Consider the following 25,681-nt stretch of genomic DNA (forward strand, 5'->3'; position numbering starts at 1 on the left):
AGTGCCGTTTGGGTTTCCATGCACAAGATCTAGGCAGGGATTATTGGAAAAGCCCCGCTGCCTGCAAGACATCCTCTGCTTAGATTCATCTTTCATTGGAGACAAGCTCCCTGAATGCGACCATGTGCCTGCCTCTGAATCCTCAGCCTGAACTCAAAGACAAAAGAGTGTTTTCTTTATCTGTTTATCTGGATCCTCGGTGGTTGCTATAAAGGTAAAAAGATTTTCTGCAAAGGTACGGTAGCAAATTTAAAGGATTTCAAGGACGTTAAGTGAGTGACCACTGCATTCAGGCTTCACTGAAGCACCATTCAGCATGGAAAGCCATATAATTATGAGTTAAATTAATTCTGGGTTCTGCAGAGTTTGTTGTCCTGTCAGATGAGTAAAAGCAGGCCTCCAGCCATCAGCGTAGCCGGGTCTTTCCCTCCGGTGTACAACATGAATAGACAAGAAAAGAACAGCCTTCAGACTGACACACAGGGCTCTCATTGAATCATGTGAACTAAGACAGGGGGAATTTCTGATAGCCCCCATTTCTGTGCACAGACGTAGAGACAAAAGACCTCACTGTCTGCTGCCGTGGAGCTGCGACTTACCTCCAGGCACTGCCAAATAAAAAAAAAAAAAAAAAAAAAAAAAAGGAGAGAGAGAGAAATAACCTCCTGGTTTTGGGACCTGAGCAGTTGCCCATTGTTCCACTTAAAATGAAAATCCCCGCTCCTCTGCTAGGGCCCCCAGTAACCTGTTCATAGGCAGCTGGTGACCACCTGTGGAGCAAGTCAAATTAGGGAAGGATTCCTACTGTTTCTGTTTATTGTCTGCAGGTTTTTGTGTGTGGTATTGTGCTTTGGTCCTGTGCAGTGGCGGTGGAGGTGAATCGGCCGGCGGGACAGCCAGTGGCTCCCCGGAGGCTTTTGTTTTGCCGCTCAAATCATCTGGTTTTCTTCTGTTTGGCGTAGTGCAGCTCTTATCATATTCGGCTGCTTGTGTTGGACTGCTGATTGTTACTCGCAGAGGGAAAATGAGGTTTGGTACAGTGTCGGAAAAGTAGAGAGACATTCAAGAGGCGACTATGTTGATGGATGACGTGAATCAGCCTTGACTTCTAATTTAGATTTTGTTCCAGCAGTTTGATCTTCAATTTACAAATAGTGTTAAGCAAAAATAATACGTAACAAATTCATGGCGTCCCAGAAAGGTTACACCAGATCTCTTGCATGACTATCTTTAAATCTTTAAAAAAAAGATGGACCCGAGATATGACCTATGTCCATTTTCCCTCAAATTATCCAATTTGGCCTTTATGAGATCCTGTAGCCTGGGAGCCTAGAATTCCTTTTTCATCCAAACAAGAGTTGCTCTTGTTTTCCGCCGCGACCACTCGGCACGGAGATAGAAAACAGATATTAATCATCATTTGGACACACCGAGGGAAAAAAAATTCACTGATGGGTCACAGAGAAATGAGTCAGTATCACAAATCTGCAAAACACGGTGGCTCTTTGTGTCCGTTTCCCGTTCCCAGGAATGCAACTCGTCTTATGACTTGAGGTGGGGTTGGGGAGGTGAATGACATCACTGGTTGTGCTCACATTTAAATTCTGACACAGTGGCACCTTGTGTTCCTATTCACCCCCCACCTCCCCACCATCTCCTCTCTGAAGCCTGGATTGTGCTCGGCTCTGCCTTTTCTTTCCCCCCTCAAAGAATACCTCCTTTTCTCTTGCTCCTCTTAAGCAGCTGCCTGCGTATGAAGTGGGGAAAATGACACTCCATCTCATGATGAATGGTACTTGACCCCTGGAACCCGTTCATGTGGGGCTCACACGGAGCCGCATTTACATAAGCCAGGAGATCTCACGCACGCACTTGTTTACATCCGGGAAAAACAAGCAGCGTGGACGCTCGCCACCGCTAAGGTGCTGCAAATGAAGATTAAATATTTGTTGATCAACCTCGGATGTAAATTGGACAACCTTTACCAATGCTTTTTCTTTCTCAGCCCTCGCTTCTTGGTTTGACACACATACCCACTGGTGGGGTTGCCTCACTGAGAGCCCTTTTGTTACATGATTAATTACTCTGAGCAACAGTTATGGCGGGATTAACAATTAGCTAGACCTGTCAAACAGTCAGTCTAAGATGGCAGACTAATTGAGCGGCTGGTTGGCCATTGTGTCTCAGTATAAGGCCAAGGAAGTGGGGATGGTTCACAAGCCTTTCATCTCTTTTACAGGCCTAATACTGCAGCAGAAAAGGGCCCGCTATCAGCCACAGCGAGCTTGGGTAATTTTTCATGAATATTCATACGCCTGCTCTATCTGCAGTGAACTTTACAAAGTTACCTTCATGGTGCATGTTCTGGAAGTCTCTCTGCTAGAGAGGATGTTCACTCACTGTAAAATGTTGTACACACTGCAAAAAATGTCCAGCTTTCTGAGTCGCATCTATTTTTTAGCCTTAACACTGAAAATGACACTTTTTCTTGAAACTAAAGCAGCAACCTTGTCTTAAAATTTCCACCCTCATTTCTAGTCAGTGCCTGGAGCCCTGCAAAGAGGTCAAAACATCTGACCCCACCAACAGATTTTTATGCTTAATTTAGGAAAATTAAAGTTTGATGGCTAAGTACTCCTAATGTTTGCAGTGCAGCAGCTCTAGGAATGCTGTCAGATTTTGAACGCATTAAAATGATGAGCCAAACTGGACTGAACTAGTCATTGTGCTGGTTAATGTATCATCACACTAACAAGGACAAAAAGAAACCAAAAAAAAAAAAAAAAAAAAAAAGATTAAGCCCAGGCCAACTCTGGCCAAACAAAGAAAATAACAACCCAAAACTTTCTTGAGCCAAGTTTTGGATGAGAGAGAAAAAAAGAGAGAAACCTGCAAGGCCACACAACTGAAGTGGCTTCCTCAAAGAGTTTTTATCCGTGGTGTCCATGGGAAGAACCCCAGCGGAACAGCTGCAACGGCAAGCCATGGCTCCTCATGAAAGGTTTTGCCTGGAGGCGGGGAGGCGAACGACTTGATCGCGAAGAAAGTCAATTGTTCCCCCGCTGAAAGGCAAAAAGCCCAGGAGGAGCTGCACCATGGTGTGTGGGACATATCAAAATATTTGACAGACTTCAGCATTATGAAAAACCTTCGTCCTTTTTTTGGGAGGGGGTGGAGGTTTTGTTTTTCAACCCACCACCGACCCGTCACACTCCCATCAGGCCCCCTGACTGGCCCGTGTCATTGTTTGGGCCCTGAGAGTTCAAAGCGGGCCCTTTAGGAGCCGCTCAGTGTGCGCTGACACCATGTAATGAAATTAGTAGTTCTGGCTAAACAGGTTTCAATCAAAGAGTCTGAGCCAAGACCTAGTGCCCACTGTTCATGAATCACCTCTTTCACTGACTTATGGCAGACAGTCTGGGACATTGTTACTCCTTTCATTGACCCATCATTCAGCCAGGTAGTCCCACCGAGAATAAAACACTGTTTTTCAAAGGGAGACCTGGCTCAGAGTGCGGCATCGACAACAAATGACAAGCAATAATGGACACAAAAACTCGGTGCCTTAAAGGTCAAATCTTATAATTAAAGAGTCAGTTACTGTTTTAAACTCAGGGTTTGCCATGTTTGGAAATAAATCAGGCTACATTTCTTCTAATCAAACAAATGTTATTTCTAATTGATGCCTCAAGTCTTATTTCTTTAAAACATATGGGGAGAAAGAATATTTAAATGTCTTTAAATTAAGAGCAAGTTGTTTCAAGTATTTTCTGCAGTGAAGTTTCATTTTTCTTAATTATAGTGCGAGTACAAGTTCCTAGATACGGACATAAATATGATATACTCTTCTGGCACTAGAAGATGTTTCACTTATTTTAGTAAAATAGATTTTCAGGACATAATAATAAATGACTTCTCTCTCTAACCTAAAGAGTCCCAAAGATATTTAATGATACAAAACAGAGCAAATCTTTTTTGAAAAGATAAAACTAGACAATACTCATATTAATCAAAATTGCTGTTTCCATTGAATACTCAGCGATTCACACATCCTGATTCCCTAAACGGTTTTGTTGAAGGGGAGGAAAGGGTCTTTTTCTTGGTCAGCATGAAAACAGAGGCTCTGCAGGTCGGAAACATGCTGCACTTACATTAACGTAGTGTGTCAGCTGTTTTATGTTTATCTGCAGAACCTCGTCATCAAACACTTTTACCTGGTGCTTCCATGAGCTGCAGGAAGGTGGAATTATCCTTTAATGCACAACACATGTACAGCTGCTGCTGCATTAACAATGGCCTCTACAGTGCACTGCTGCTTATCATGTGTGGGTGTGTGTGTGTGCGTGGAAGGAGAGTGAGCCTGTGATGCATGTGTTTACATGTGTGTATTCATGTGTCTGCATGATGCATGTGTTTATTTGTGTGTGTGTGTGTGTTTTGTGCTGCGTGTGTGTTCTCGCCTCCAGGCCTGTCTCCTGAGCCCCCCCCTCCACCTCCCCTCCTCCATCTACACACACACACACACACACCTTAAACTGATGGCTTTGAATCACTGGCAACCCTGCTGCTAATTTATTTGCGCTGAGCATTATGGGAATTAATGTACCTGACATTCAGTGACAACAGCCGGCGCTTTGTGGCCCTTTTTACATTTCAACACATTCCTGCCATACACACGGCTGCCTGCTGAAAAACGTCCATCTTCCTACCTAGCTGAAAAGAACACACACACACACACACACACACACGGCAGGCTCTGAACCTCTAGGTGCAGGAGGCTGTTAGCGGTGGCTGATGATAGTAGCAAAACATTAACATAATAATTAGTGTCTTGTAATTGTTTCATTAAAACCAGTTGTTCCATTTCTCCTCTTGTTCTCCCAGAAGATGCGAGACAGAGTTTGGACGTCAGCCAAAGGGAGGGTCGGTCCACGTTTGTACCCACTCAAGATGTTAGTCCGCTCGCCGGGAAGCCAGGGAGGCTGTCAGCGGCGGCGGGCACGGCTACTCCAGCCATATGTGGCGACAAAACAAACACGGGGGGCAGGCGGGTGGCGGGCAACGCGGGGCCCACAAATTCATGATGTGAACTAAACTGGAAAGGATTTATTGACTTTAAATCTGCTAAAAGTGCAGATTTTTAACAATGAACTTCACTCAGAAGGTGAAATGACAAAAAATATTTTTGCCTGAGCTCTCCCCTCCAGCTTTCTTGTGATCTCACTTGTCAAAAATAAAAGCCTGCGTCGCGTAAAGTTGCTTAATAATGAACTAAATCCTGTATATTATGTCAGTTCCTTTAAAAGGTCACATAGCGCAGTCGCATTGAAAGCTGGCAGTTCATTTAGAAGCTGCAAATACATACACGAGCGTTCATGCATATACAGTGGCTGCCTGGCTGTGAAGTGCTTTCATTCACTCAAGCACACACACACACAGATTTGATCCTGCCCTAATTAGCATTTTAAAGAGGAATTGCACTCGTTTACCGTTTAGTACCTGCCAGTCCACATTTGTGAGCATGGTCGACTCTTCCTGAAGCTACCAGCTAAAGAAGTGAAACCTGTAATGTCATTAACATTTAAATTATAAAGCAGCTCCTCGGTGCGTGTGTGACAGAGTGATTCTGTAGGCCGACAAAAGCTGATTGAGTTGTATTTTACATGTATAAATATATAAATCTGTGCCCTTTTCTGCTGCTCTCACGTTAGTCTGTTGCAGAAATATTATTGAAAATTATAACCTCAAATTTTCTTCGTCTTTAGGATCAATTCAACTGTCTAAAATGCTCCAAAACAAACTATTTTCAGTTCTCTTCTGTAGCAGCGTGGGGAAGAATTTAAAGCATCATTTTGAGAGTGTAATTTCACTCCATGCTCTGAAGGGAAAGTTTAGAAGATAAACGATGGAGGGATGTGAACAAGATTTTATGAGGAAAGGTTAGATAGATCAATAAACAAACAAATCTTAACTTAAGCTTCACTTACTAGTTTGGGAGTTTCAATGCCAGTCTTCATCAGCAAATGGAGTTTGCTCTGTTGTCATGGAGACAGCTCCATTGTCATCACATGACCTATGGATGGAAATAAATTAGAACAGATTAGTCAAACTGCTGTTTTCATATTCTACTTTAGAAACAGCACAGATTCAAACTAAGAAAATAAAAAAGTCAGTTTTCCTGTTATAATTTCTTAATGGACATCACTGATTTAAACCTCTTTACTTCCTTAAAATGACAGAATTCCTGTTAAATTGCTGCAGGACATAAACAGAAGTAGGTGATTATTCTAACCTGCTGTAATTGCACACACACAATTAACACAGGGGGATAATTAGAAACATTTCAGGCTTCACTTTCAGTTTGACTCCAGATAAAGTGGTTTATGTAATCTGGATAAACTCTTGGCTTGTTTTTAACTTGTGACATTCAAATGTCTTAAATGTTGTCTCATCCACTTATTGAAACCTTACGTATAGCTTGAAATCAGTGTTACTGTCTTTGAGTCACTTCTTTGAGAGGAATGCAGTTGACAAACGTAAACACTAAACACACAAACAGCTCTGACAGCTTCACAACAAATGCACTGAATTTTGTTTCCATTTTCCTGCAGTGTTTTTGTGTCCCTGAACATACATGCTCTGCCAGACCTCTCACTCACACACACACACACACACTGCTGCTGCTGCTGTTGTTGGTCTGCAGCTGCGTGCTCTCTGCTCCATCTTCCTCAGTGCAATACAGTGAGGAGGCACGGGAGGCAATAAGAGGCATACGTCTCATTGGCCAACTCTGGGGAGGGAGGAGGGTGGTGTACGTGTGTTGAAATGTGTGTGTGTGTCTGACAGCCTGTGTCACACCACCAGATAGTTAGATACCACCGCCGGGGATTTGACATTTAGTGTTTTTTGACAAACTTCTGACGACCGTCTCCCGCAGATCATTATCAAAGCATTGCTGTCTGTATAATCAAGATGAATGCTTCCGAATACAACGATGATCATTTTGTGGAGGAGCAACTCTCGAGGATCCAACAAGGGAGGGGTGCTGGGAGGGTGGGGGGTCTGTATCACTTGGGCGTGCTTAACACATACATTTCCATTTTCCCAAAGACAGATTTGTTGGCAGCGCCGATATAAAACGACACCCCGGTGCTGACAATGTTTCTGTCAACTTATTGAATCTTCGGCAGAAAAAGGGGGCAATCTTGGAGGCAGAGCGCAATCTAAAACATTGATAAATAAATATGGGAGATATGAATATGTTTGTTTGTTTGTTTGTTTGCGCTGGGTGTCGATTTAATCCCCGCTCGCCTTAGAAATCTCCCCAAAGACTGATTGGTGTCATGCACTGCAATTAACTCCACGAGCACCGTCTATAAATCAACTTCCTGAACTCGGCGTGGAGGAGATGATGTTTTTGAAATTAGCACCATCCGCCGCTTGTATTGTGGGGGGAGGGGGCAAGGGGAAGGAGAGGATGAAGGGACGGAGGGGGGTGGGTTGATTTTCAAAATAACGGCCCCTCTGATATCTTATATTCATAAAACACGCAGAAACAAGTTTCAGAAAATCACGTTCATTCTTCAACACGCCGCGGGGGGAAAACGCACCCACGCTCATTTTCCTGACGTTTTGAGTGGCGAGCGCGCTTTTTTATTTTAACTGATCGTCTGTTTGGTTGCAATTGAAGCATCAGCGCCTCCCTCATATTCACCTCCTGCGCTTTCATGGCATTATGAGCCATGAGTTGCTGTCACTGCCTTCACAGAAGAGAAGCATTTAGGTCAATTATCATTCTATTCAGAATCATGCTTGACTACTTAGATTAAGAAAAACACTTATTTGCCCACATGGTCCGAGCAGAGCAATATTTCTCTGACTGAGACCAGCGTATCAAGAGAATGCTTTATTGCTTTACTTATTCATGTTTCATTTGCAATTCCTTGTGTGAGTGTATGTGTTTGCATCCTCAAATATATACAGTATGTGTGTGTGTGTTTGTGTGTGCATTCCCTTGCAAGTGCAGCTGATAACGCTAATCCTGTTTACTTCTCTTTTCCTCTCTCCTCAGTATTTCAAATATACCTTACGCCTTTCTCGACTTCAAGGCGTATTCCACGGAGGAGAACGCGGCCCCTGCCCTGCACACACACACGCCAGAACAAAGGGAGTCCCCCCATATTCGATTCCCTCTCTGAATATGTAAAACACAGCAGCAGCAGCAGAGTCAACGCTGAGAAATTACCAGAACTATCTGGGCCATTGACAGGCCTCCCCTGTGGTCAAATGGGCCACGGTTGTGTTTGGTGAGCCCCCACCCTGCTCGGGTTTCTGTGGCTCTCCGTAGATAACCAGCAGGGAGGAGACGCGCTCAGTGGGCGAGCTCTGGCTTATGGGGAATATGGACGAAAGTGACTGTGGTGTTGCTCTCTGCCCTTAAAACCTTTATTTTTAATGCTCCCCCTACAATAATCCTCTTTATTGCCCCCAAAAGGACAAAATGACCGTAATTTTATCTCTTGGAGGTCGATGGGGTCATTGATCAGTACTGATGGCTCAAACTTTACCTGCTGAGATTTGTGGCTTTCAAAACTCACTTTCTGGCTGCTTCTCCGTTGTTACAAAAATCTGCACTTATAGTTTAAAGGGACAGTTTCTGTTACCACATGTGGCAACACAGTGCTCCCCAACCTTTTTGTGATAACGTAAAGTAACACTGTGTCAATTTGAGAGCCCTGGTCACAGATTGAATCTCTCTGTAAGTTGTGATTAGTTTAACAAATTGATGACTTTTCCCTCTCAGACTGTTTGATTAGGATGAGTTAAAGATGCCTCAAGAGGTAGACAGTAAGTGTGAAACACCACCTCCAACCCTGATCTTTCTGGCCTTGTGATGCTCTTCAAACAAACCTATGTCTACTTGCGAGGTTGTGTGAATTATCCCATGGATGGACCTAGGTTTTAAATGTTTTATCTCTGATAGGGCTTTCTGCACTATGGCATTTTGCACCTGTATTTATGGTTCAGTTCTGTTTAGAATAAACAGCAGAATTGAGTATTGAGCAGTTAGCAGTTTCAGCATTAGCCACCATGGCTAAAAAAAACAAACATCACCTACAGAAACAGAAACCTCTAAAGAAAATCCAAAGCGGTGCAAAGCCCTCACGGTCCAGTCTTAATAGGGGAGATTTTACACTGAGGCGTTGTGGTAAACATAAGTGAGAAGGTTTCGATAATTCTGCCCTTTTAGGTGATGATATTTTGAACCATTTGTGATTCCCCTGACCCGTTGGCACCACTGTGGCCCTTGTTGGCCCGCCACCGGCGTCAGGGGAGATCCTGATTCACAGAAGCCATGGCTGCTCCTCAAACCCGCCGGCAGATGCTCCCTCTCTCCTGCCTCGCCAGCCGGCAGCGTGCCTCCTCTGACATGCGTGTGTGCCTGTCTGCCTGACTCAGTCTGTCCATTCGTCCGTCCATCTGTCCATCAAGTGGCTGAAGCCTGAAACCTTGATTATAAAAATGCACACTGGCATTTAAAGCGGAAGTAAGTGAGGTATTTCCCTCCCTATAGGACACACAGGGTCCTAGAAATAATATCTAATATTAGGAGAGAAAGATTCATGGAAGGCAATATGTTCCCATGAATCATTTATTGGCTGACGTGTTTCAGTGCCCACGTTGGCTGATGAATGATTGATGGCAACATGTTGCAGTGCTGAGCCCTTTTCCTGTTTCTGGATATTTTTAAACTACAACTTTAATGTTTAGGTCAATTACAGGCCACTGTAGCTCAACGAGTCTTAAAGCTGCACAAGTTAGTGTTTCTTATATGAAGAATGGGTCAGAAGGTTGTGTGTAATGTCTGAGGATGTATTTATGGAGACCTTTAAAATTTACAATTGTTGACCAGAGAGATTACATTCTGGGATTATGTGAATGCTGATTACAATCGAAGATTTTAAGGATTTAAGAGTGAAAGTAAACCTGATAGAGACTCAAGCATTTATAAGTACTGTCACACATTTTACAAATGGGAAACTTTTGTGACAACACACACTTGTTAATGAATAAATCATACCATTAATGACTGGAAGTTTGTTTTTCTTGTGTGTGTTTTTTTCCTTCCTGTAGCTGATGAACCCTGGAATGGGGCACCGGCCATCTGCGGTCTTGTGTGTGTTTGTGTGTATGTGTGTGTGTGTCTCGGTGTGTGCGTGTGTGTTTGAGCTGTGGTCCAGCGTCCGCTGGGGAGACTCGGCTGCTGCCCCACTTTTCTCGCTCTCATGTCGGACCGGGACCATCTGACGGGGCTAAAGACCAGTGTCACATGTCTATATTTGGCCGCCGTCACCGCCGCTGCCAGAGCTCAGCACTGCAGTTGTTTTCCAAAATGCGCGGGGCAATCGATGATAATGAGGAAGGACATTTTAATTAGGGCTGTCGCAACCTGGGGACGACATGCGGGCTCGCTCGGTGGGGGGTGAGAGAGAGGACGGGAGGGGGTCTGGTCACCATCACACCTCCTGTGAGTTTGACTGGTGAAAGTCTCACTGCATGTTTAGAGGGAAATGAAATCTGCATAGAAGGCTGTACTGTGATGAAACATTATTCAGTTTTTTGTTTTACAATTTCCTCAGCTCTAGATAAGAGCCATGTCTAATGTTGTTGCAAGTGTAGCTTACTCACAATACTGATTGAGTATTTGGGCATCACCTGCTCTAACCCAAATTAGATGAACCTGCTGAGCGAAGGCTTTCTGGTTCAAAAGCAACAAACTGACCTGACTGGACAGATTTCAGGACATCTTTAGTGAGGAGAGCCAATCAGGACGAAGTCCAGCTGTGATGTATTTCATCCAGTTACCCTAGTTACCAGTTTCCTACTTGTAAATATCATTCATGTCAACATCCAGATTGTAATTACGACTGTTATCTGGACTGGATTTTTCTGAAAGCTCTCATATATCCAACTTGGCCCTGTAGTGCGGAAGTGGCCAAAGAAGGCAAGAAAATATGGATGCACCAAGTCATCCAAAGGCTGTCATTCATGGTTATTAAGCCTACATTTAAAAAGACAAATCACATAACTGATGTGAATGTTTGCAAAGCACATAGGAATCATTCCCATCCCTTATGACATGGACACACTCATATGACATTAGACTGAAGTCTGAAAAACACTGAACAAACCAAACCAAAATTAAAGGATGGGTCTTAAAACAACAGCCAGGTTTGACTTCCTGTAATCATTCCTCCTGTTCACACTGGTTATTAAGAGATCCCCTCCTAAAGAACGAGAACTGCTGCTCCATTAAAAGCAGAGAACTGCTTTTCCATTAAAAGCAGTTCTTCTTCTTTGCAAAATGTATTCAAAGGTGTGTTTGAAGCTGATATGAGACTTGAGTCGTTTTAGCTCCAAATTTACACTTTTATGTCACTATCCCTCCACTGAAACTCAACAAGGATACACCATCCAGAGAGGGAGTTTTGTACTAAAGAGCCTGTCATTTTAGGATACTCACTTGACTTAACTTCATATTAAGTTAATTACATAAACATTTCTGCACTGTTGGGAGACTGATTTAATGATTACAACAAGCAAGAACTGTTTTAATGTTGATTAAAGCATCAGACTGTTTTGAGACAGAATTTCTAAATTGTGAACTTATTATTTAAGCTTTTTTCCAGCAACTTCATATAAAAGGCTAATTTTGCCACTTCCTTAACAGCTAAACCTCTGCAGGAAAATGCATATCAAAACAAGTGGATTGGCTGATCCAACTTCCTGTTGGAAGGTGGGTTCAAAATGGAAAAACATTCCACACAACTACAGCACCGAAACGCTTAAAACACACACTAACATCTCTGAATGACAGCCGTGCACATTGCTGACACGCAGCCTGGACAAGCTTGTTGCCCCCTTTCCTGCCATGCCTGCAGGTTATTGTAAGCTATTTGTGCATTGTGAAATCAAGTGATAAGAGGGTAAAACGCATATGTTGTACTGCTGTAACACAACATGAAGTCTGCACGAAACCGCCTGCAGAAAAGGAGAGAGTTTTGAAAATGAAACTCATTAAAGATCAAGTCATTGCTGTGTATTTAAGAAAAGAAAACTCTTATGAATTCCAAAAATAGAGCTGCTTAAAATTAAAAATGGATTATTTCACAGGGAATTTAGATGATGTGACCCATGTTGCTCTACATTAAAAGGTCTGTAAGATAATACTCACATCCAGAGAATGACTTCTAATGAGATCAAGAGAAAAATAAACTTTAACTTGAGATCACCAGGATCACAAACAATCAACAACAAGCATCCATTTGTCTTGAAAATGTTTATGTATATTAGAGACATGCAAGAAAATAAATCTTTCATGAACATGAAAAATTGTATTTTATATGTACCAACTATATATGAGTGCTAGATGAAAGCAAGTGGCTCGCCGCCACTGTATTTAATATTCATTCTACATCCCCAAGCAAAAACTATACAAGGTGTGAGAAGAAAAGCCTGTGCAGAATCACACCAAAAATGCACAAGTTGGGAATAACTGCATAAATTATCATCTGTGCCAGTAATGAAAGTGGCTTGCCCCTGTGCATGTGCACAAACAAAAGCAAAACAAATCCACAGCCCGATCTGAACACTTCTTCACCTTATGAAAAATGAAAACAGGCTGAGAACCTGGAAAAAGCCAATGGCTAGTCGCGCGCAGCTCGCTAATCAACTAAAGGCAACATCAGAAAGAATAGGTAATTTGAGACACAAAAAGAATTAGTAATTTGGGAGGCACATACCCAAGTGGCCAAATTATTTATGCCTAATGGAACGGGGGTGTGTGCATTCATTTGCAATTAACCAATCTGCTTTATTACCTGTCAGTGGAAACGCTTGCTAATGCAGCTGAAAGCCCCGCTCTACAACGCCTTTAATTAGAGTCTGAGGTGTGGAGGCACTTCCTGCTGGAGGAGAGAGGGTTTTCATACGTTTTCTCCGGTTTCTGTATTCCTGCAAAGTTTGCATCTGAACTGCACTGATCTTAAAGGTGAAAAGGACAAATAGTTTGTTCACACTGAGCCTGAGCCTGACTTTGTCTACACTTAAAACCACTTTTCTATACTATTATTTATTTTCCTTTGTTCACAATGCTACAGCAGCTTCATTATGTCAAAATCTTTTCATAAAGACAATAACCTATCATATGTTTTTGACAGAGCACTTGTCTTAGAAACAAGGTGAAGGTGTGTTTCAGAGCTGTTGCCTGTTAATTAACGCATTAAAACAATAAAAAACAGTGAAAATGCGAAAATTAACTGTTTAAATTCAGGATATACAGCTCTAATTATACAGTTACCAGCTCTGACACTTACAGTACAAACAGAGTGTCAGTTTTAAGGTAATGAACACCTCTAACTCATCATATTACACATGTTTGCAATTCAAATATGAATTTGTCTTCTGCTGCCTTTGCCTGCTGAAGTCACTCTTCAAATATATGTAATGAGCTGGTGTGTTGGGGCGGCGTTGGCACAGCGTTAGCAGCACTATGGTTGTGATTGGCTCTTCTCAGTCTGCGTACCCAGAGGAGGCTCCCTTAAGAGCAGATCTCCTGTTAAGTATGAGATCCCTGAGAGAAGAAGTGTTGGAAGGACTGTGGTTTCTTTAAATATACGGGGCCGTCTTGGGAATATAATGGTTTCCATATATAATTAAGGAGAAAACGATGTTAGAGGGTTTATGTGTCTTTGTGCAGCACCTTAATGGCTGCAGCAGCTTGGTGTATACGGCGTGCAGGGAAAGCAGCAGCTTTATTTAGAAATGCACGACACTGACATTTCAGAGGAGGCTCTAACACACAGATGAAAAGAACATGGAGAACAACCACAGAGGAAGCTTCAGTTCCTAGATGGGCAGAGTTAGGAGCAAGTGATGGTGAAGAATCCAAAGGTCAAAGGTCATGGAGAACAGAGAGAGGTAGCAGGCAGGAAAAAAAGCCAAAGGATGTGGGATTAATTTGTAATTTGCACCTGTGTTATGCAGTAGAATCCATGGCTGGAATAAAGATGTAGTATGTTTTGGGGGATCTATTTTTAAATGAGGTGTACATTAAGCCCTGGAAAATTAACAGACAAGGTAAAAATGTCCCTTATTAAGAGTCACCTTGACAACTGACAAGGTAATGTAATGACTGACAGATATGGGCTGAATCACCTCTGATTAAGGCTGATGAAATCTGGTTCTATTAAGCAGAGCCTGCCCGTCTAGAAACACACTCAAGACAAAGCCAAGAAAAATACCTAGAAAATGCATCGATGAAAAATATCACCCCAAGCTCAATGTTACAGATCACTATCAGGTTAAAGTGCAAATACTTCACACAGCACCACCTGCCTCAAGATCATATCTTCACCCATAAAAGCAGCTGCTCATCACCCCTCCCCAGCCCCACGACTCATCATCCGAGTCTCCACACTGTGTAGTCAAACTTTAGGAGAGCTCCAGGGGTCCATCGGCAGGAAACGAGTGCTAATTGTACTAATGAGCTTGTTTGGATAAGCCCCTATTTCTCCCTCCATTCCCCCTCAGCACCACAAGCGGCCATCTGACTTCCAGAGATGCCGGGTTAAGTGAGACACACTTGGGATGGACCGGTTCTGACGGTGACGGGCCCCGGTCGAGGTTTGGTGCATGCTGTGGCCGGTGCATCCATCACCAGTAATAAAGCTCTTTGACACAGAGGCCTGCTCTCATCCATCATCGCTCATTTAAGATACAAGTTTGGCTTCGGTGTGACAGAAGTGAGGGATTATTGCCATTAGAGGCAGATCTTTTGTTTTGATGGCCCCTCTTAATGGGGTTGCATTAGGGGGAAGTCCTAGGGGCCAGTTTTTGGGTGATTAAGCAAGCAACACATTTACAAGTCTCTAATTGAGAGAACAATGCCAGGAACCTACAGAGTGCAGAGCTGTAATGAACTGAGGCTCCCTGAACTAGCTTCATGATTAGCTAACGTTGTGGCTCGTGAATACGCCACAAAATGCTCTCCCATTTCCTCCTGCTGCAGAGGAAGAGAGACTCTTTCAGACACTGATGTGTTTGAGTTGATTTGAAGAGGATTATGGGAAGCAGACAGCACTGAACTAAAGCTCAGGGTTTTTAAATGTTCTTTAAATATCAACTGTCCTTTACACTTCAATATAAAACCAGGTGGAACTTTTTTCAGGCCTTTCCTACTCTATGTGGGGAAGGAAAACTGATATGCTTCCTACAGTCAAGTTTCATAAGTGTTTTATTTGTGTCATTTGCTGGTGATTAATGAAACATGCTCTGTTCCATCTATCTGTCCTTGTCTTTGTTCACACTGAAGTGAAATCAGGTTAAGTGGATCTTGTTCCTGCACTGTGATGTCATATTTCACTGCAGCTCTGTATCTCAGGTTGTTGTGTGCCGTCTCGTGCCCTAATTAGAGAGTGCTGGAAAAAAAAGAGGCAGCCAAATGAAGCAGTAGTCACCTGAGATGAAGGACACATCCTCTGTGCCAGGAGACGCTTCACATTTGATTTTTTATTTATATTTCTACGCAGTGCAATACTTGGGGAGGAAAAAGTGGGTCAATGAACAGATTTGCAGAAACCAACTTTGAAACATCCGTGTTGTCTGTCTGTCTCTGGTTAAACATAGTTTTGTATCCGATTCCCCAGTGCCAATTACTCATTAAAAATGTTTAACAACATTTTAATTGAAGAATTAATTACCTTCGGCTGGGCAAAACCCTCCTAAATTTCATCTGGGGAGTCATCAAATGTGCAGAGGAGCAGCCATCGATGAAGTGTCAGGGAGTGGGTGGATGTGGTGGCGCAGGAAAATTACATCAGCAAGGAAATGTAGTCCGTTGTGAGTCAACGGCAAAACGCACGTGATAATTCATGAGTAAACACATCGGTGAGTAAACTGCTACGATGTTCCTCGCAACATGTGACTTCATCCTGCAGAATTGTAGCTCACAAAGCCTCTGCCAAGACAAACACCATTCACAGCCTCTGCATTATTCAGAGCGTTTGACTTAGAAACACAAAAACAAGGACAGGAGGGAAAAAAATGAAAGATTTACTTTTTCCCCTTAAATAAAGGCCTTAATCATCCCTTAATCTGGGCAAACATAAAACACGGTTCCTTAAAGCAATGAATTTAATTTTTTTTTTACATTGCCAGCTTAGACAGCAGGCTTCTTTAATATACCTTAAAGGGGTAGTTCACCCAAATTACTTGGAGGATTTCTTCTGTTTGGTTAAATTCATTTTTAAGTTTTTCTTTATTTTTTTTTTCCTTAGAGTTTCTTGTTTGATTCAGACTTTAAAACTCGCTTCAACTGGTGCAAACATCTGAATATTATAAAAAACTTGGGTGATAAAGTCCTCTCAACAATGTTGGCTCACACACACCTTTGTTGATCCAGTTAAGCGCCTGGTTGGGTCTGAGTTTAATTATTAACTTATTTGGGGCTGGATAAACTCCAGACACATACAGGGTCCTGCTGTGTCTATACTACACTGACATACTTTATGTTTGTTGGCGTGTAGCGTCTGCACCAACAGCTCCTGAGGTCATAACATTTGGGTTGTGTGGACAATTGTGGAAATGCAGACTTTTGCACATTTTATCCTTTTTTTTTTTTTCAAATTGTGATTGTGTTTCTTGATATTATAATTACACTACCAATGCTTCTGTCTAGTATGTATAACTATTACATGTTTGTCTGTCCTGGATGAGGGATTCCTCTTTACTTCCCCTAAAGGTTTTTTTTTTTATAAAGGGGTTTTTTAAATTTTGGATGTAAGGATAAGGGGGTGTTGGATGTTGCACAGACTGTGACTCTGTCTGGGACAAATTTGTGATTTTGTAATATATAAACTGATGTCACTGCTCAACTAGTGAAAGCTCATTCTTTAAATGTTTAGATTGACATCAATTTCCCACTAATCAACATCCTTTGTGCTGCTCAGTGCTTGAGTAAAACTGGCGAGGCTAAACCTTCTGACTTACACCTCTCCCCCCCCCCTCGCTTTGTCTGTCTCCTCTTTCTCTCCTTGCCTCCTATTTAGCCCGTGCATTTGATTAGTTAATCACCCCCCTCCTCCCTTTCCTCCCCCCAGTCCTCAGGTGGAGGCAGAGCGCTCGGGCTTCTCATCCAGCCAAGCTGTTCTTTTGGAAGGGAAAGGAGGCAGCTGTGTTTACAGCCCGGGTCCTGGCGTACATTTAGCAGAATCTATTATTCATATCGCTCAGTATCAGAGCGAGATCTCCAGCCACCTGTCTCGCTGACAAGCTCGCCCCCTTTTGTGGCGCTTTCCGTTCGGAGCAAATTACGCTCGTCTTGATGAATTGAGTTTTTATGAGCGTTGCTGTAGCGCCTGGGCATCCTTGCACCGAGCCAGGGACCATCAGGGGCCCGGGGAGATTTTTCTAGTCAATGGGCAAACGTTTGGAAGAATGTAGATTCAGACAGGGAAAAGAGGGGAAATCAGAGTGGGTTTTACCTAGAGCTCATGTCTTCTGTCAGGGTGATTTTTGTCCACTGTCTGCTGCTGTGTTCCTGCCAGTGTTTAATGATGTTCTTACACCTGTCAGTGTTCGTTTCCCTTCCTCTCTCTCGCTGTCGTGCTACCTTATTGTTGTTTACCTCTCTCATCTGAGAGCTGGCCCTGATCTCAGATTTGAAGAGTGAGCAGCAAGAACAAAGGCTTCCTTCAGAATTGGTTTTCTCTGAGACACAGCTACCTGATGAGTCTGCCGGCGAACTATCTCCCTCCTTTGACTCCGTGTGAACATTTTTAATTAACAGGGAGGTGCGTTAACTCGATGATAAGCACCCCTGATAACTTATAACATGATTCATAATTTATAAAGATTTTTGCTTTCATCTTCACTAGTTTGCATAAAACTAATTACTCCGTAAATGGTATTCATTACAAAATATATTTTTTTCTCTTTCCACACAGACGCGTAAATCACGGCACCCAGCTACCAAGTGTTGCTCTGGGACTGGTTAGCATGCAGAGAAGAAAGGTAATGATGACTTGTTAGAGGCGGTGTCAGGGGCAGACCTGCCTGTCTCTGTTTGTACTGAACGAGCATGTTATGCAGCTTTAGATTCATTATTCTAACTCCTACAAACTGCAGCACATTTATCCTGCCTCATGCAGGTGAATCAGAACCAGAGGCATATACAGTAGGCTGTGCAAAACCAACAGGAATATACTGTATGCATTTAATAATATGCAATAGTCAGGACATATGGTGGACAGTGTGTTTTCTAGTTTCACTAAGACACATTTTTGGATTATGACATATATACAATCTAGAGGTAACAATGCTTATCTTGGAGGGATTTGTAGGTGCTAGAATACAATTCAGGATTGAGATTGCTAGAAATATTATGGATTTGCACACACAAGAAAATGATCTCTTATAGCTCATTTTTTGCATTATATTTCATATTTGCACTTACCTTTACAGAAAAGGTTGTTCTTAATCCATATTTAGTGATTCTAAAATGTATTTAATTGTTGTTAAAAGTGAAAGGAGTCCCTAGGGGACACTGTGTGTAAAGCCCCTAAAAAGACTAGAGCTGGCCCTGCCAGTCACCCACGTTAAAATAACACAGACAGTGAGATGCCTCATACTGCAGTTTTAAAAACACTCTTCAAGTGGAGTTTCCCATGAACAGAAGGTCCTTACCTGTAAAGTATCTTCATCCTCACACAGGTAGACACTCACGACAACTGAAGGAAACGTGGATTTCAGTCTTGTGTCACATGAACAACTCCTCTGTCAGCCGCAGAGTCCTGGAAGTTAAACCTCCCCCCTGAAAAGAAACAACAGCAAAACAACTTTAGTTTAGAAGGGGGAGAAAAAAAGAAAAGTGAGATGTATAAATAAACATGCCGAAACACACTGCCTGCCTCGCCAGTCTGTTTTCAATTCCCATTCGATTAAAGTGTCCCTGCAGGAGCCGGTGAGGTTGGGTACGGGGTGAGGTGCAGAGACATAAATCAAAGCGGTCCAAGGAATAGTAATCCTCGCTGAACATTTTGGACTGATTGATATAAATAACATTGTCCTCGCCATCTGTCCAAAGAGGGACCTTTCCAGTTAGTGTTGAGCGGCAACGGCAGAATAATTAATGAATGGTGTCCTTTGTGCCGGTAATAAAGAGGAGACAAATTATGTTATAATCCAACTGCTGCTCGTTTGTCACAGCCAAATAAAATGTCAAATAAAAGTGAGGGGCCACAGTGTTTGTTTAATGGAGTGCAAGCTACCTGCTCCAGAGTGTGACAGCAGGGTGGGATGGCTGTAAAAAGCAAAGCCTGGATTCAAGTCTGCAGGAATCCACTCAGACTGAATGTGGTGCTGTGTGCTGATTATATGTGCTGCACATTTAACAAATGTTCACAAACACAAACGAAGAGTTTTCTTCCCAAATGAGTCTGGATGTCCATTCTGGAGCAAGATCACGACCTGAACATTATCTTTCATTCCTAATCAAAAAAAGAATATCCAATCTGTGTCTCTGACTCTGTGATATATGTGTTGCTACCTCCTGCCACAAAAGAAAAATAGGTAAATTAATGATGACTGCACACCTAAAGAGGATGTTTGTGAATATTCCGGTGGAGCAGTTCAAACTAATTATCTACTGTAAAAGCTGTAAATTATGTTTTATAAGAAGTCTTAGGCAGTTATTATAGTTGCAACTCTACCACATTTGTGTGCTTCAAAAATGCCTCTAGGGGTTTTGATTGAATCAATCACATCAAACATGTTTATAAAATGATGTTGGAGGAGTAAACATGAACCTCAGAATCATGGTGTGTTGGTATTCCTCCCAGAACATGTAGGTCTAACTCTTTTTCATGTCAGGAGTGGAGTTGGGTTGTAAATTATCGCTATTTTTGTTTCAACTTCCGCTAACTTCCAAAAAAGAAACAAAACATTGGCTTTGTTTTCCACCACTGGAGACAGCTCTTGGTGAGTAAAGGAATGAAATTTGATACTTTACTTGCAATGTGTCTTCTAGACTGTTAAACAAGCAGCTGCTAATGTTAACATTGGCTATGTAACAATAGCAAAAATGTACAAGTAGCTCCTTTAAAGATAACCTGATGGTAGAATCAACAATGTTAGAAATGATATGCTCAGGGTTTCCCTGTTTTACTGCAGCATTATGTCCTTGTGCTATTAGCAGTGTAGGGGTTAAAGGTCACACTGAACCCTTAACTGCATTTAAAGAAATCCTTGTGAACACATATCTAAATATAAGCAAAGAGATTAATCCTTCACAACTCACTGAACTAAATCATCAAACCAAGAATTGGATTTCTTTTTCTAGAGTTGCTGTGCATGTGTCATCTGTATGCCTTACATGGAACATCTGCTCAGGTATTCATAACCTGAGATCAAGGTTGGATTGGTGTCATTGATCGGCAGAAACACCTAAATTGAATTTGTATCCCTCATCTCACCTCTCTGCAGAACACTGCAAAGTCATAACCAGAGTCCAAACCTGAATGTTAAGCCCCTGAGCAAGAGGGGACGTCCAGAAAGGAGGAGGAGCTTCAACAACCCGTCAAACAAATTTGGATTCTCATCACAAGTGGGGACTAAACTGAAAGAACAGGTTGATGTGCCAGAGAACAATTTACAGCACAAAGCCAACAGTAGACTTGGCCCTTGCTTTAACCTGCAAAGGATACATTAAAGTTTATGTGACTTATGATCTATACTGATGCCATTAAGGTCAGTATAGAGGAAGCAGCAAACAGAGATATTGTTCTTGTTTTCCCTTTAAAATATATCGTCTTTTTCTGAATCATACACATGCATATGCAGAAAACAATATGCCCCGTCTTTGACCCTGAAGGATGGAGAGCTTTTGCAAATACAACATGCTCTATTATGGTGATACTCGCACTACAAGCTGAGGACGAAGTGCAAAGTGAACTTGAACTCTTGAGAAAGTTTAGAGGCATCCTGGGAAGCAAGGACGAGGGAAGGGCTGCCAAACAGCGCTGGCTCGGTAAAGGGTGGAGGAGGCAACCTAGACAGGAGTTGAACGCTCTGCAACATCGCCTCCAGGTCCATCAATCACCCTCCAAATTAAAGGCGAGGTGAGGCTTAGGCTTCACCAGCCACTTTTGACATCAGTCTCACATCAGACGGCAATAAGGACATCACCCAGATCGCGAGGATGCTCCGTAGGTACACTCATTCCACCCACGTCAGCGTCTCAACGGGCCCTGCATTATCCGCGCCAACAAAAGGAGGAGCCGCTTTGTGCAATCAGCACCGTTCTGTACATATTAAACAGCGCAACATTCTCAACCCAGGTTCATTTTAATTAGAGGGGAATTTGATCACTGCCGTCTCCCACGGGCGCTTTTGATGTTAATAAAACAAGCTGTACCTTAGCAAAGCAGAGCTCTCTTTCCAAAGCAGGGGAGCCGTCGGGGTGAAGGCAGGGGGGAGAGGGAGGAGGAGGGAGGGGGGCAGAAAAGAAAAAGTTCCCTCTTAAAGTCAAAACTACAGGGAGGTATCAGAGGAGAGGCTGTGATCCTCCGCCGTGTTGGGAAATGGTGAGTAAGAGTGAACAGAGGTTGCTGAGGTGCTCAGAGGGATTATCAACGTCGACGAACCGCATCACTACCTTATACATGCACACCATCTCATAATGAACGGCTGAGGTGCTCCCCATTATTGCTCTGACACTTTGGTGTATTCATTCAATAGATGTTAATAACAAAAGAATTAGATGATGTGATGAACCCACAGGATGATATTTGTCTGGGTGATGATTTCAAACACTATACCTGAACAAAAGAGTTTTTTTTACAGTGTCATTATGTGACATTCATGATTTAATGTTTTCAGTCAGTTCAGATGCTATCTAAGTGCAAATGAAGCGCTCAGACATCACATATTTTAAAGGCATATATAGGCAACATATGATTTCGTCAAAAAACTCAAATGTTTCCTACAAACCTGACTAACTCTAATCAGTTTCAATTTAAGAGAACATGTGCTATCTATCTATCAATATCAAATTTTGGATTAAAAGCTCAAAAGCTACATCAGGAAATCCACCAATCCAACACATCACTCTCTCTACAAAGAGTACTGAACAAAACTGCATTCACCACCACTGTATAGAGGCAGTGGTAGAAATCCCAGAGACATACAGTATATCTAAAACCTCAGCACATAAAACTGCAATTATCTGCATGACCCTGAGGGTGCAGGAGAAAATATGTCTTTTTATAAATTTGGGTTCAATGTCCATCTAAAGGCATCATCACTGAAGGTTTTATCTGTGGTGCAAATGACATTAGAGGTTTCATTTCAAAGTGAGAGCTAAAAGCAATTATTTGGCAAAGTAAGTGTAAATTTCTCTGTTTTTTTTACTTTCTAAAATGATCCCATCACCTCCAGAAGAGACTGTAAAGGCCTGTGATATGTGGTTTCAATAGGTGGACTGAATTTTGCAACATAATTCAGCATCAAAAGCTAATCGTATGACGTGTTTCATTCATTTACTGAAGTGTCATATTTGGGAACAAAAGTCTTTACCTCTTTAGCACACACTGTAAAGGCCCATAGTGTTATAGCATTTGCTTTTATTTTCTCAATAAATGAAGTGAACGGTCATCTGTCCCTGAAGTAAACGCTCCATCTCTCTCGTGCCTCCAGGCGGGTCGTTAAACGGCCAAACACGCGATGGAATGAGTAAATAATTCAACAAATAGATGAATAAATAAAAGGGGTCGGACTCTGCGGTGGTTAAGCAGAAGGGGGCGAGGGAGAAGGTGGTGGGGGGGTCGTTCAGCTGGGGAGCCACCTATGGCAGAGGGAGGGCAGCTCTCTCTCTCTGAACATGTACCGTCTGTACAATCCTGAACCTTGGCACCGGTACAGGCATCTGCTGCTGGCCTCCCTCTGCCAGTCCACCGTATATACACAAACATCTGCTTCCTCGCACGAAAAAAAGGGGACACGTAGCACTTGACAGGTCTGCATTTCGCCATTCTGCCTGGCCCCTGCTCGCCAGTTCTTTACACAAAAACCTTAATGCATCCTGTCAAGCCATTAGCCGGTGATACGATCAGCTCACAGGCCCCCATTAAGCCATCAGTGTCCACCTGTGATAAAGACGACCATTTGTTTTCTTAAAGCCCTACTTAATGTCCGTTTAACTCAATTTGTCAGGAAATGTACAACAATTTCCTCCCCCCATGGTCCTGAAATCTGGTCGGGGTTCAAAAACGCCATAGAGGAGAGGGAGGGAGGGTTTTTTTTGGAGGATGCATATTCAAATGAGGGGATTAAATTGCCTCTCATATTGACGTATCGTGTTGCGCGGGTGCTGAGAGGTGGCCTGTGTTTTCCCTCTAAAAGCTGATTTTTGGACAGCAGGGGCAGGAGCTGGAGGTTGTTTTGCCTCCATTAGCCTCGGTCCATGGCCCCTGCTCCCTCTCCTGATGCGTCCGTGACAGCACTCTAAATCCAGCCCCGACATTATTACCGGTGCACATGCCACGCCGCCGCTGCAAAAGCATAATAACACCTTTTAAAACAACATTGTCCCTGATGCTCACAAACACACATGTCGAATGATCACCCCCCCTCCTCATCCACATCCCCTGTGAGGACACCTAACAGCCACTGAAACATCTGTTTATGTTTTGTCTACAGATACATCATTTGGATTTTGGAGGGGAGGTGGTGGTGAGGTGGGGAACGAAACATAATGATCCTTTGCTGTGTTGTAATCCCAAGCGCTTGAGTAGTAAATCAGCTATTAACTCCAAAATGGAAAATTAAAAAGTATCTGGTAAAAAAATAAAACAAAAAAAAAAAGGACAAACAACATCCCCCACACCATAAGAGGCTCAGATTGGCAACAGTGCCCGTTTTGGTGTATACGACTGCCCCGGCTGCCCCTTCTTCCCTGGCGGTGGGACGGCGGCTCGGCCAAGCAGGCAGGAAGTGGAGAGGCCCCTAGTAGTGGCGGCGGCGGCACTGTCGACATCTGTCGTGGTTGGAGAGCTCAGCGCACAGGAAATGGTGTGTCACGGCGCGTGCTTGTTGGCCATTATCCTGGCATCCTAATGAAGCATGGGCAGTTCGCAAAAGGGGGTCTCTGGATGGCATGTTGAATGCACGGATGGGCAGAGGCAGCACACACACACACGCTCGCCATCCCTTCGCCCTCACTCTCCCCTTCAAATCCTCCCCCTCTTCCCTGTTCCCGGTGCCTGTATCCCATCTGCCCGAGCCCCCGAACTGCACCCAATGGGACGGAGGCTGGTCGGGAGCGCATGCGCTGTGTGCCGGGTGCTTTCCTGCGACAGGCTGAGCGCGAGGCCATTAGGCATCTCGGCACGGCCGGCGTGTGATTGGAAACACACAGTGAACAAGTGTCCTCTCGGCACGGATGCTGCCTCACGCTAGGAGAGCTGGGCTGTGGCGGCGCAGCGCCATCAATATACCTGGCCCTAATGGTCTTCGCACCACAGATCAAGTGGTGTTTGTCAGATTCCTGAAGGGCCTTAGGTGGCTGTTTATTGACACAACAAACAGAAAAGACTCCCCAGACTGAATGTACTTCCACAACATTTCAGCACAAGATGCCCCTGAGCGCACATAATCATACATCAAAATGGCAATTTATAGAAATCTATGGAAAGATGATGCTGTTAAATATTTGAAGAGGTCAAAACAGTGTGTATCTGTTTGGAAGAAGAGGAATAATTTGACTTTATCGTTCGGTAATTCTAAACCCACCAAATCACCCAGAATTTGCTGCTAAGACAAGTTCACTGTTGTTTAAGCTTTTATTAATGCGATGAGAAACTCTTTTGTTCAAAGTGGTAGTTCATGGAAATCAATGGAAAGACGATGGTGTTCAGTGTTTTAACAAGTCAAAACAGTGTAAGAAAACAACTTTGTTTTTATCCTTTAGCAATTTCAAAATTAAGACACTGAAAATCTCTCTCAGAGTGCTGCATATCTATTCATCTTTCCATGAAAATTATAGGTTTTAATAAGATTTAACTCTTCCTTTGACACAGTAAACAATAGTGGATGGTGAGTGGAAATTCTTCCTTTTAAAAAAAACTGCAACTGACAGAAATCTTTGGAAAGATGACAGTGTTTTACATGTGAAGAGCCCAGAAATAGTCTATGTCCATTTGGAAGAAGACAAATATTATTTTCATGTTCACTCACCAACTCAAGAAATGTGAAAACAACCAATTAGCATTTAAAACTATTTTAACTATGTACTGCATGTATCTAAAGTAAGAACTGTATGTATCTAGAAAACTACAGGTACATGTTTTTACTCTCATCTGAGCTTTTGATGCACTGCAGAGTAAAGACCAGTTTCTCTTTTTTGTAAAAAAGCCAATGTAATATAATGCAGCGCAATAATCTACTTTAACCTGCTGTTAAGCAAACTAAAAAGGTTACAAAGAAGCCAAGCTAGACTGTTTTCTCTGTGTGTTCATGTAGTAATCGGTTGGTGAAAAATAACAGATAAAAACATTTGAGGGTTGGGTTTTCACAGAGCACTCAGCAGAGAGCAGTAACATGCAGCCTGTTTTGCTTCTCTCCACAC

General features: G+C 42.8%; 1 protein-coding gene across 4 annotated transcripts in view; it reads right to left on the reverse strand.

Annotated features, from left to right (window-relative positions):
* LOC108873107 (SLAIN motif-containing protein 1) overlaps positions 1–25,681 on the reverse strand; it is a 148,277-nt gene that overhangs the window by 81,519 nt on the left and 41,077 nt on the right. For 3 of the 4 annotated variants that reach the window (XR_007809122.1, XM_051066089.1, XM_051066087.1), the window contains exons 1-2: positions 15,762–15,846; positions 5,988–6,073 (exon numbers count right to left, since the gene is read on the reverse strand). The gene's annotated coding sequence lies outside the window, so the exon portion shown is untranslated. Of the gene's footprint in view, positions 1–5,987; positions 6,074–15,761; positions 15,847–18,744; positions 18,872–25,681 lie in introns of those variants that run through there. The other variant, XM_051066088.1, reaches the window with a different exon arrangement.

Source organism: Lates calcarifer, linkage group LG7_2, assembly GCF_001640805.2.
Source record: "Lates calcarifer isolate ASB-BC8 linkage group LG7_2, TLL_Latcal_v3, whole genome shotgun sequence".
Classification (NCBI taxonomy): domain Eukaryota; kingdom Metazoa; phylum Chordata; class Actinopteri; family Centropomidae; genus Lates; species Lates calcarifer.